Source organism: Schistocerca americana, chromosome 1 (genome assembly GCF_021461395.2).
Source record: "Schistocerca americana isolate TAMUIC-IGC-003095 chromosome 1, iqSchAmer2.1, whole genome shotgun sequence".
Lineage (NCBI taxonomy): Eukaryota > Metazoa > Arthropoda > Insecta > Orthoptera > Acrididae > Schistocerca > Schistocerca americana.
In genome coordinates, this window is record NC_060119.1 from 898,363,698 (window position 1) to 898,377,329 (window position 13,632).

Consider the following 13,632-nt stretch of genomic DNA (forward strand, 5'->3'; position numbering starts at 1 on the left):
AATTCCTGAACCTTTGCCTTCATGAGGAAGACTTCAACATAAAAGCTGAGTGGCACTTTTCAGCCACAGCACATGGGAAAGGGCCTTGTGGTGGAGTAGGGGGTTCAGTAAAGAGACTGTCAGCTCGTGCAATTTTGCAAAGGCCATACCAAAATCAGATCCAAACCGCATGAGATCTATTTGAGTGGGCAGTAGATAATATCACAAATGTTGATTTTGCATATTCCACTCAAGAAGACAACACTGCTTAAGAAATATTCTTAAAAAGCTGAATTGAAGAGGCATTGACAATCAAAGGAACACAGCAATTTCACGCTTTCATTTCCAACACTACATCAAAATTAATAGTCAAATACTTCTCAGGTGATATGCAGAGTTGGGAGAGGGAAGTAACTAAATCACCAGACAAACTGAAGTTACAAGATGTATCAGGCTATGTCACCACTGTATATGGCAGAAACTGGTGGCTTGGGTACATTTTAGGGAAAAAAAAGAAAAAAAAAAAACGAAGAACTTGATGAAATGAAAATAACTTTTCTTCATCCATGTGGACCAGCTAAGTCATTCTCTTATTCTGCACATGCAGATGTCCTGTGGGTGTCAGTTGTGGATGTTCTCACAAAAGTGAATCCATTTACTCTGACAAGGAGAACATACATTCTTAATGAATGTGATGTAAACCAAACCCAGTCAGCTTTATTAAAATGTAATATGTGAAGTTCCAAGACAATTTATTGCAAAACTGCTTTCAACTCAAAACTTAATTTTTGTCTCAGGTTAGTGTTAATGTATATTTTATAGAAAGTTGTTTCAAAACTATTGTTAGTACCTATTGTGTTAAATTTAGCTATGTACAGATACCTGTTACTCAAAAACAAGCATTACGTATTTAATTTGTTTAATAGTTCCATTTCAAACATCGTGGACCAGAACTATTATGTAAATACTTGTACTTATTCATACTTTATTTCAGTTTGTAGTTAAATGCTCAATTTCTTGTTTTTGTTATATCGGTTAATATACTGTTAGTGAAGTTGTATGAAATTAAAATAAGCAATCAACTTAATTATAAAATATGCTGAATAGTTTTGGTTTAATAAGGTGATGTTTTGATATTTCTAATACTTTTTTTACTTACCTTTCAGTATATTTTAAAGAAATTCCCGTTTGTTAAAGGTCAATTTGGTCAAACTAGGGCCGTTAGTGAAAAACAAGAGTCCGGAATAATTTTTTTTAACAATGAACCCATCATCATCCCAGATTTATATTTTTCCATGTGATTTACAACAGTATGAAGTAGTTATGGAAATATTTTGAAAATTTTCAATTATGTACAATCTTTAAACATAGAAATAGAAAAGATTGTAACAACTACAGAGGTATCTCTTTAATCAGCATTGTGGGTAAAACCTTCTCAGGTATTGTTGAAAGGAAAGTGCGAGTATTAGTTGAGGACAAATTGGATGAAAATCAGTGTGGTTTTAGGCCACTTAGAGGTTGTCAGGACCAGATCTTTAGCTTACGACAAATAATGGAGAAGTGTTATGAGTGGAACAGGGAATTGTATCTATGCTTTATAGATCTAGAAAAGGCATATGACCGGGTTCCTAGGAGGAAGTTATTGTCTGCTCTACGAGATTATGGAACAGGAGGCAAACTTTTGCAAGCAATTAAAGGTCTTTACATAGATAGTCAGGCAGCAGTTAGAGATGACGGTAAATTGAGTTCATGGTTCAGAGTAGTTTCAGGGGTGAGACAAGTCTGCAACCTGTCTCCACTGTTATTCATATTATTTATGGATCATATGTTAAAAACAATAAACTGGCTGGGTGAGATTAAGATGTGTAAACACAAAATAAGCAGTCTCCCATATGCGGATGACTTAGTTGTGATGGCAGATTCAATTGAAAGTTTGCAAAGTAATATTTCAGAGCTAGATCAGAAATGTAAGGACGATGGTATGAAGATTATCATCTTCAAAACGAAAGTAATGTCAGTGGGAAAGAGATATAAACAGATTGAGTGCCAAATAGGAGGAACAAAGTTAGAGCATGTGGACAGTTTCAAGTACTTAGGGTGCATATTCTCACAGGATGGCAACATAGTGAAAGAACGGGAAGCGAGGTGTAGCAAAGCTAATGCAGTGAGCAATCAGCTAAGATCTAGTCTCTTCTGCAAGAAGGAAGTCAGTACCAAGACTAAGTTATCTGTGCACCGTTCAATCTTTCGACCAACACTGTTGTATGGGAGCGAAAACTGGGTGGATTCAGGTTACCTTATCAATAAGGTTGAAGTTACGGATATGAAAGTAGCTAGGATGATTGCAGGTAGATGGGAACAATGGCAGGAGGGTGTCCACAATGAGGAAATCAAAGAAAAACTGGGAACGAACTCCGTAGATGTAGCAGTCAGGGAGAACAGGCTTAGATGGTGGGGGCATGTTACACGCATGGGAGAAGCAAGGTTACCCAAGAGGCTCTTGGGTTCAGCAGTAAAGGGTAGGAGGAGTCAGAGTAGACCAAGGAAAAGGTACCTGGATTCGGTTAAGAATGATTTTGAAGTCATAGGCTTAACATCAGAAGAGGCATCAATGTTAGCACTGAATAGGGGATCATGGAGGAATTTTATAAGGGGGACCATGCTCCAGACTGAACGCTGAAAGGCATAATCAGTATTAAATGATGATGATGTACTTTTTGTAAAAAAATTAAAATTAAATCAAAATATTAATTACTATTTTGAAAAAGGTTATTAATTAGAAGCTATGTTTTGTTGTATATCCTTGGAAATAGCATGCAAAATGCTGCAAAATGACACCTTTCCCAGTTCTCTAGCTCAATTAGGGCAGCTCCTAGGACAATTTTTAAAAAAGTCCGTTCACACATTTTTCGCTGGTTTTTGAAAAGTTTACACAGGCATATTTCAGGAATGGTTTGAGATAAAAAATTGAAATTTGGTATTTTTCTTAGTCTCAGTGCCCACTATAAGTATACCAACTTTCAGCAAAATCTAAGAGGGTGAGGTAAAATAGGTGTGTTGATTTGACATCGAATGACGCTCATGTAAAGTTTGTGAAAACATGGGTAAGAGACACTGCGGCTCTTACAGAGGCATATAGACAGTTCTTTTTCCCTCATTCCATTGCGAGTAGAACAGGAAAGGGAGTGACTAGTAATGGTACAGCGTATTCCTCCCATGCACTGTATGATGATCTGCAGAGTATGTATACAGATGTAGATTAAATGTAGATTCCTCATCATGTCAAGAGCAAAGCAAACATCAGCAGATGAATGCTTGGAAATAAACAGTTATGAGACAGTCGAGTGCCTAAGGGATTGTCTGGCAGGATCCCTGCATTATACTCAGCATTTCAAGCCTTCAAGTTCAGTTTCAAATGGAGCCATGGGCACCTGCAACTTTAATTAACCTTTGTAGTACATTTACCATTGCCTACAGTGGCAGAGTTTGGTTTCCTCCACACTGCATTGTCTAATAGGATACGGGTATCAACATATTCCAGTTTATGGTGCAATCAGCATTGAAGCAGCACATCAAAGCATTTGTTGCACATTCTGGTAGTGAAAAAGCAAGCAGCAGAAACTATACTTGGCTTAATGCTTTCACGGCATTCAAATTTTATATCAAAGACACCGCCAACTTAATATTAGATAACAGTTCCTCCTTTACGGCTTCACAAGTGGCCTGTGACATTTAGTTAACCACCAACTTCTTAGTCCAATAACTAGGATGTGCCAGTAATTTCACAGAACACATCATAATGAAACTAATAACTGTCCTCTTTTTTTCCTAACCAAATTCCATCCACATTAAAGCATGACATAAAAACCTTATTAGGCAGTTTACAATTTCAGGGAAAGATTGAGTTAATTCTCTACAAAAGCGTTAAGAAATAAATTCTACTTATGGGCTGATTGTAAATATACAGTTCACTGCTGGTCATACTAACTATTGAAGCAGGAGTGGCAGACATCTATGGCAGGTATAATAAAATGGAACACATGCAGCCATCCTTTGGATGTTGTTATACAGCTACCAGTTTTGGCAATTCAATACACCATCTCCAGGCCTTAACTGACACCGAGGGGATGAACTCCCATCATATACATAATGCCATCAGTGGCCAATATCTATGAGCTGGTTTCTGTAGACTGTAACAACAATGTTGTCTCTGCAACAATCAAGTTGGTATTGACATCGCTGTTACACTCTACAGAAACCAGTTAATACATGTTGGCCACTGATGGCATTGTGTGTGCAGTGGGAATTCACCCCCTCAGCATCAGTTAAGGCCTAAAGATGGTGTATTGAATACTGAAAGGATGTTTGCACGTGTTCCATTTCATAATGTAAGTGAATGACCTAAGTCTCTCAAGTCTCCAATCAGAATGATGGACATACAGAACTCTATGGTAGGTGGTGCAACTAGGCTGGAAGATATCAGGAGGCCAGTAATCCACCATTCTGGGTAGGGTACCAGAGTGTCATGGCCAGTGGGTAATGACAGCAGCGATTCTGCAAGAATGCTGACCACAGCTGTTTGTGGCAGCTCACAGTGCAGACTAGAGACTACGCGACAGCATAGGACAGCGTGCACTGCAGCATGCACAATCATGCCATGGACATAGCATTGATAAGATAACTCTTGACAGCAGCAGTGTCTGCCCATATGTGCAATGGTGGCCAATTGCCCAAACTGTAGAACTCCAATGTAGAGGCCCATCGGTTTGAGGATGCTAAGTCTAGAGCATTGGACTCAGCAGTAGTAGTAGGGCCACAGCTAACTGCAACACAGTCTGGTGGTGAAGACTGGCTTATCCAGATGAGGCCCAGATGAAATGCACAGACCAAGCGAGAAAATTATTCTTCTAAATATGATGTCACCAACTAAGCTTGCCGTGGCAGTGCAGAACCTACTGTTATTGTGAAAGCTTATATCTTGTGTGCGCACATGCAGGTGAGTTGTGCCTTGTTTATTCATATGCTGTAAGACAAAAATGCCTGGTTTTGTGGTCCCTGGTTGTTTGTCTTACGATGGGACGATGAAGGGAACTGGACTTACCCACCATCAATTCCTCTGAGATGTACAGCTTCTACGAGTACTGACCACAAAATGTTATTGTAAAGGCCATATTAATGTGATAAATACCTTACCTCACAGCATTTTAAATCAGATAGTTATTGCAGGACTTGCGAGCGAAGATTTTAAATATATCTGTCAGAAAGGTTCTGAGACCTGCTGTACCGTGTGCAAATCTTTCCATTAGTACATGTGTTTGCACAGTTATTGAAAGACAAAAGAAACCAAGGCAGGCAGATTTGGGTGAGAACAGGTCTGGAAGTGGAGCTGGAAACATTTACATCTAAAAAACAAAGCTGATCAGTCCACATTAACTGATTTACTGAAGTCAGAAAATAAAGAATAGTCTCAGCTCCAGAATCGAGTGACAGAATTAAGAGCATGGGAAAAAATTTCTCTAAATTATGTGCAGTGTTCTCAAAGTAAAAGAGAGAGTTTTGAGAGAGTACCTGGAGGCCTTTCGTCACAGACAAAAGGAGTCAATTGGCTACAAATAATCAAGTTCCTAATAGAGTGAAGTATGTTTTGAAGAAAATTTTCTCTGAAACTCAAATCAGATGTTTGCTCTCCGGGAAGAAGCAAACCAAGTAGAAATGAGAGGACACATTCAAAGCAGTGAAATTCACACTCCCTCTACGAAGTGTTACAAAGTCTTGTCACCATGGAGAGTTGACTGACACGTTTCGATGAAAGCTGAGGCACAGTCATTGTCTGTCATCGACTGCATACATGCGCTCTCTCTTTCAGTGGGTGGGTGGGGTCTTTTGACGAAATCAACGTCAATGGGAGGTGACATTTGACGGAGTGTAGGATTGCATTGTATGCCCACGTAGCAACGTGCTTGTGGATTTTCAGGATGGAAACAGTTGATATTTTACGACTCTGATATTCAGATTGTGGCCATTCCGCGAGGTCTTGCTGCTATTACTTAAAGTCGTGTACCCCTTTCGATCCAAACAGTTACCATGTCAGTTCCGCCAGAGACCGGGCAATGTACTGCCATTGAGCGTGGCTAAGAGGTAGTGATACACTTCGCTCTATAGCTCAACAACTCAACATGACAATGTTTAAACCAAATCCTTATACTAGCAGTGAGACACGCAGCGAATTATGAAAGATGAACTGAGGTTGGATCTGGAGGCTGAAATTCCAAAGGGTAACAATACTGATAAAAACAGATTGATATAAATCCCTTTCATTTTTCAGAAATGCACAATGTATGCAAATGGTGACCACATGCAAATAACTCACTAAATAACTGCTCAGTATCAATCAGCAGTCCAAAATTTGGAATTACTTTGTGCAGGTATTGCATTTACACTCGGCAGCATGCGCTAAATACTAAACTACATCAGTGCAATAAACTGTGGAAAATCTGAACTCACTCTCAACGTTCGCTAGCATGAGCTTAATCATTCCCTGCGAATCTGGATTTTATAGCCATCAACGCTATTAATTTCAACTAAAACAGTTTAAGTCAATCACAACATAAATCCGTTAAACGACGAGTCTTTACAAGACCACAACTGCAATGACATACAACAGAACCTAAGTTGCTCGTGCGAGATCTCGTTTCTAACTGAACTGCCGCCGAAGATTCAGATCAGCGTCCCGAGACGCACAAATTATCACACGCGCCCAAGATATTAAGCCCCGTTACACGAAAGTAACGCTCGCGGCTTACAACCGCCGATAACTTCATAGAATCCAGACGAAACCAAGACTGAAATACCTCACCCAATACTCCGGCCACAGGATAACAGACGAAAGAGCGAGACCTTTGCCCTGCACGCTTCTTTAAAGGTTCGGTCACATGACCACTCCACGATTCAGTGCAGGTACTTTCAGCTTGACCACCACTCTCAATTTTCACAATAATTTTCGAGAAATACTAATGATAAAACATATGGAAAAATCTTTTCGGCCTGACCTCTTAATAAAATTATTTATGCATTATTTCAGCAATTTAAACAAATCTATCGTCACGTCCTTCTATTCAAAACACTAACTTGACCTATTTTACAAATCACAATTATAATTAAATATACATCGAATGTTACGGAACATTAAAGAAGGAAGCACACGCTGGTAAGATCATTTGTGTATATGTGGAGGATTCCATACTAATGGCACTATTTACATAAATAAATTGTTTGTAAGATTATGGTACATTTGTTTAATTAGGAAAGTACCCGGTCATTATATTGATGGTATTATCCTCTCTCATCTGGTGCATCGTGTGACTTTCGTGATGGGTTCGACTGTTACAATTTGTTATAAGCAATAACGGTAATAATGTTAATAACTATTTAACTATTAAAGCTTCAAACATGGATTTATGTTCAATGTGCTTGTCCCACTGACTCGAATCTAAAGCTGCCATTGGTTTCTTTCTAGCATGCTTCTAGGCGGAATTTGAAGATATTTTCATTAAAATTATACTAGTAACGATATTCCATATTCCAAGTCACAGGCCCCTCCATCTTAGCTCGTCCCGCTACCACGCCGCGGAAACACACCCCTCTTTCCGCCCACCAGTGTCTCGCGCCTATTGGCGGTCTCGGTTTGCTGACGTTTCGGATGGAAATTGACACCACGTGACCATATCCACAAGGTTCCAGAGAACACCTGGTTACACATATTCAACCATTCTGAATGTAGCTAGTAACACGTGTGCTACACATTTGCCTTTTCCCATATCGCTTGCTTAGCCTTACTTCGCTTGCGTTCTTTGTTATTTTTTGTTTGTTGTTTTATATTTGCTGCTGGGATTTACTTGCTTTTTTTCCAATATATAGTTTATGCTATTAAAGAGATGAATACAGTATGCACATTAAAAATGGTGTAGGTTGCAGCAGTTATTCGGAGATGAAGAGGTTTGCACGGCACTAGTGTGGAGAGCTGAATAAGATCGGTCTTCGGAATGAAGATGATTACAACAACGACATTGTTAAGATGGTTTTTGTCACTACTTAAACGGTTTGCTTGCCCATTATGTTGTTTCTTTTAAAAAAAGAGAGTCTGCCTAATGTAAACACACAGAACAGATAGAATATCTAAACTCGAAAACAATGGATTACAGGAGTTTCTTGGTTTACATCTTTTGCGAGTCTAATGGCCTTTTATTTTTATTCTGAAAATTCTCTTTGCTGACGCTTCTTACAGTTTCCATCACAAATTCGGTAACGGAGTTAATAAGTGTTCTCTGTCAGACGGCTAGTAATACACCTAGATCTCAAATTAACATGGTAAGCACACATTCAGCACGTATATAGCAAGATGAAAGTGGTTCCATCCCTCATAAATTAGGAACCACTTTAAGTGAAAAACAGTAGCTTACATGTTACACTTTTTTTCTGTCAAAAGTGTCTTCTTTGTATTAGTCTCTGTGGGAACTATACTGTATAGAGTACACTAATAGGCTAGTATTCCGGTGGGAAAAAAAAATCAGTAATCAACGGAATATTGAATACGCGATCGAATCATACAGGCCCCCCTTCTCAGTGATTTACAGCGTTAATTGTATTACAACACAGATTTCTGAGTCAGCAGTTAATTTGTCGTTGGCCAGGCGTGTGCAGCAACCAGTAATGTGATGCCAGTGTCGGTTACAAAACGTCAACGCAACCCGATGTTTTACTGGCGAGATACACTCCCTCTTTCTGCAGAAAACGCCGATGACCGCCGGGCGTCGCTTTTACCTGTGCGCAAGCCGGCCTACGTTGAGGCCCCGGCAGACGGATGGTGCTTTTGGAAGTCAATGCTGAGCGTGCCGAGTTCAATATGCTGCTGAGCACTCAGAAACGATGCGACTTGTGCATCTGGCCCTTAAATCACAATGTTCACGAAATGGACGGGCGTAAAATTCCTGTATTAGTTCCGATAAAACGTACAGCGAAATCCCTTGTCCATGTGCAAGTCAGTTCATTCTGCGTGTAGTATACATGAATAAAAACTTCGATATCCATGAACAAGTTAAGTCAAAAAGAGAAATACCATGTTTAGTCAATAAAAATATCGGCTTATAAAAGTTTCATTACTAATAGTGCGATACCACTTTACAATAGTTCTTCACATGAAGTAAAAATTATTTCATCGTTTTCACTTTTTAGTAAAACTTTAAGGTCATTCTTATTTGATCACTGCTCCTATTCAGTAGCAGAAGCTTTACAACATATGAAACACAAAATTTAAAAGGAGAAAGGGCAAGATATCCTACTGCAATTAGTGCAAACTGTCCTGTAGATTAAGCCAATCGAACAAACTCACTCCTCAAACAGAGCGCACCTATATTTACATAACATCGATTATTATAGTACGGAGGGTATTTCTGTACGTGTGTCCAAAAATTTAACAGGATGTAGAAGATGCTCCACTGAACAATCTGGGGTAGCGAAACAGGGGTCGGAGAAGCCAGCTTAAGGATATAATAGGAATTAAATCACATTGCTGCGTACTTTTTTATTTTAGTTACACTTAATTGCAAATACCATCAATGACACAATGAATGTACAATTTGTACTGTATCTTACAAAACGAGCTGAAAATGACGGCCATCAACCTCAATGCAAGCATAACATCTGCGAACAAGATTCTGACGCACGCTGACAAACATCCTTGGTGTGTTTCGAATCACATCACAGGCAGCTACAATTCTGGCAACTAATTCCATCTCCGTATCCACTGGGGTCTCATACACAAGTGACTTTACATATACCCATAGGAAATAATCAGGGGGATTCACGTCAGATTACTTCGCAGGCCATGGCGTACGACCTCCCCCCCCCCCCCCCCCCCCCCCCCCCCCACAGCGACCAGGAAAGACAGCATTGACGGCACACTGAAGTGGGTCGGTGCACTGTCACGTTGTATCCACACACTCTCACGAACAGCCAAGGATACGTTCTCCAACAACTCAGGTAGAACTCTTAGCACTAATCTCAAGTATATATGGCCATTCAGACGGCCAGCTAGAAGATATAGTCCAATGAGATTGTCACCTACAATGCTGGCCTAGATAGTCACAGCAAAAGTACTTGATAGTGTGACTCTCCTAAAGCGTGAGGCTTTTCCTCGTCCCATAGATGGCTATTCCTGCCATTCGGAATATCATCACGATCAAATGAGCATCTCGTCTTCAAAATCGAATGTACTAGTGGTCCTCATGTTGCCAGTTCCCTTGTTCCTCCATTCCAATGAAATGGTCTCCTGCATTCGTCGATCGAGAGAAATAAGCGTTCGTCGTGATGGATGATGCTGTTACGAAATCGTTCCCTGCACAGCCTTTCAGCAGCGAGAACATTTCAACATACTTCCCCATACACAACATGTATGTCAGTGAGTTCTGCGAAACTGTACCGATACTGCTCCATCGTATTGTACTGTACGTCTCTGAATAGCACTGAGTAATGAACGGATCTGTTGTTGATTCACAGCACGTCGTGTCGTGGGACAATGTAAATACGATACAACAGAGCCACTTCATGGACACACCTGCATCATGGCTTCCCAGTAATCAGGCGTGTCTTCCTTGTTTCCTTGCAGGAAATGAAGAATGTACATGTAAATAAACTGCAAGTTTGCGTAAACTTATACGCATGTTAGTTGTAAATAAGGTGGACAACAGATTTTTATGACCTTTTCCATTTTTGTACACTTTTACGGAAAAACTCAGTATTCTTACAGTAAAGGTATAAGAAAGTATCAGAAACTATTAAAAACTCGAATGGTAGTAAAAAAAATAGTTGAATGTAGTGGGACATAAACCACCAACACGTCACATTTTACCTTATGAATGTGTGTCCCTATTCACAGCACTTTTTAAAATCTCGCTTTGTTCCTTATTGTTTGGTGCGCTTTTCTTTAGCGTGAACGCTCCATGACACCCGTTCACGTTCATCGTCGATCCATTCACTCAGTTATTGTTATTATTATTATTATTATTATTATTACAGAGGGCAGCTATCTTTCTGACCGAACACACTGAGCTACCGTGCCGGCTGTACTAAGCCGACCACGATTACTTGAGAACTACACCTCGAATGTTGCCATCTCCTGAAAGCTTTAATCATAGCTTTGTTACTAAATGAAATTTAATCATGACAAACTGTACCAAGAATAGTGCGCTTTTGATGGATCCTCTACGTGCCATTGACAGCTGCAATCACACCGTCCCACAGTCAACCTGTCATATGTAGGTTCTTACGTTGTCGCAGCAGTTTCTCATCACGGGCTGAAAAATCGGTGTGCCTGGAACGACGAACTGCATATTGAACATGTCAATTCATGTTTCCCGCATCCACAAGACCCAGCAAAAAAGCGTAGATGTTTATGGATGTCCCCCACATGTACAAATTACACGGAACCACTTTCATGTGGACGGCATACAGCTTTCTGATGGGAAAGTAATTACGAAAGCGCCAATCGAGAAACTGCTATTATTAAGGGCAATACCGACTCTACGACTTATCTTAGAAGAAAGATTAAGGAAAGGCAAACCTACGTTTCTAGCATTTGTAGACTTAGAGAAAGCTTTTGACAATGTTGACTGGAATACTCTCTTTCAAATTCTGAAGGTGGCAGGGGTAAAATACAGGGAGCGAAAGGCTATTTACAATTTGTACAGAAAGCAGATGGCAGTTATAAGAGTCGAGGGGCATGAAAGGGAAGCAGTGGTTGGGAAGGGAGTGAGACAGGGTTGTAGCCTCTCCCCGATGCTGTTCAATCTGTATATTGAGCAAGCAGTAAAGGAAACGAAAGAAAAGTTCGGAGTAGGTATTACAATCCATGGAGAAGAAATTAAAACTTTGAGGTTCGCCGACGACATTGTAACTCTGTCAGAGACACCAAAGGACTTGGAAGAGCAGTTGAACGGAATGGACAGTGTCTTGAAAGGAGGGTATAAGATGAACATCAACAAAAGCAAAACGAGGATAATGGAATGTAGTCGAATTACGTCGAGTGATGCTGAGGGAATTAGATTAGGAAATGAGACACTTAAAGCAGTAAAGGAGTTTTGCTATTTGGGGAGCAAAATAACTGATGATGGTCAAAGTCGAGAGGATACAAAATGTAGACTGGCAATGGCAAGGAAAGCGTTTCTGAAGAATAGAAATTTGTTAACATCGAGTATTGATTTAAGTGTCAGGAAGTCGTCTCTGAAAGTATTTTTATGTAGTGTAGCCATGAATGGAAGTGAAACATGGACGATAAATAGTTTGGACAAGAAGAAAATAGAAGCATTCGAAATGTGGTGCTACAGAAGAATGCTGAAGATTAGATGGGTAGATCACATAACTAATGAGGAGGTATTGAATAGAATTGGGGAGAAGAGGAGTTTGTGGCACAATTTGACTAGAAGAAGGGATCGATTGGTAGGACATGTTCTGAGGCATCAAGGGATCACCAATTTAGTATTGGAGGGCAGCGTGGAGGGTAAAAATCGTAGAGGGAGACCAAGAGATGAATGCACTAAGCAGATTCAGAAGGATGTAGGCTGCAGTAGGTACTGGGAGATGAAGAGGCTTGTACAGGGTAGAGTAGCACGGAGAGCTGCATCAAACCAGTCTCAGGACTGAAGACCACAACAACAACTATTATTAAGGGCATAGCCGAGGGTACGGAGGGGGGTAGGGGGGAGAGAGGTTACGGTTTTCAAACCCCTCCCGAAATGTTGACAAAATTATAAAATGGAGGGGGGGGGGGATGATGTTAAAATCGACTGCATCGTAATCAACACGCGGCTATATGCCAGCTGCAGTGACTTAGTGCGCGAGGGGAATATGGCAATGATGACAATATTGGCGCCAATGTGTGAGTTGAGATTCAAAGGAATGTGGTTTGTCTGGAGCCATGGCATGGAAAGTCCAGACTGCGTTGTCCCTGCGCGAGACTGGGTGCAATGAGAAAACATTCGTTCACGCGGCAGCAGCTTGTAGTTACAATATTACTGTCGCCTTCGCGTACCTGGAAACTGCAGGAACAGTTATTATCGTCTTGGTAGTTTTTAAATGTTCATTTGAACCAGTGTTATGTGTGCACAATATGAGTCTCAGTTTCTTACATGTACTTTTCTACATTTATATGATACGTGCAATATCTGAGAATTGACCAATTTGACACCAAGTTATGGAAGAGAAAAGTTGTTGAGCATCAAACTGGATTTTCAAGAAGCGTAAGAAAGTGACGAAAAATATCGCCATTTATCATTTTAACAGAAATCGCGTGCATCAAAATAATAGCTTTGAAAACAATGAAATTAACAGAACAGCTTTAAATAAAGGTCAAAACGTTTGTTTACATTGATACTGGTTTTTTTATTTTTAATAATTGTCAGTATGGACGTCCATATTGTTGAACACAAACTGGATAAAAGAACTGTCTCAACAGATCTCTACTGAATTTTGCGTACTGCATAGTTCAAAATGTCTGGTACCATTATAGGCTTAATTCAAAAGTTGACAGTACATCTCAAAGATCTCTTTATCTGTATATACCACTTCTCAAGATCTTATGAACAGAATGTAAAAGGCAGT

At 40.0% G+C, this 13,632-nt stretch overlaps 1 protein-coding gene across 3 annotated transcripts in view; it reads right to left on the reverse strand.

Moving 5' to 3' along the window:
- LOC124547482 (WD repeat-containing protein 73-like) overlaps nucleotides 1–13,632 on the reverse strand; it is a 126,423-nt gene that overhangs the window by 75,860 nt on the left and 36,931 nt on the right. The window contains exon 1 of one of the 3 annotated variants that reach the window (XM_047125111.1): nucleotides 6,484–6,616. The exons of the other annotated variants lie outside the window; for them this stretch is intronic. The gene's annotated coding sequence lies outside the window, so the exon portion shown is untranslated. Of the gene's footprint in view, nucleotides 1–6,483; nucleotides 6,617–13,632 lie in introns of those variants that run through there. 3 annotated transcript variants of the gene reach the window in all.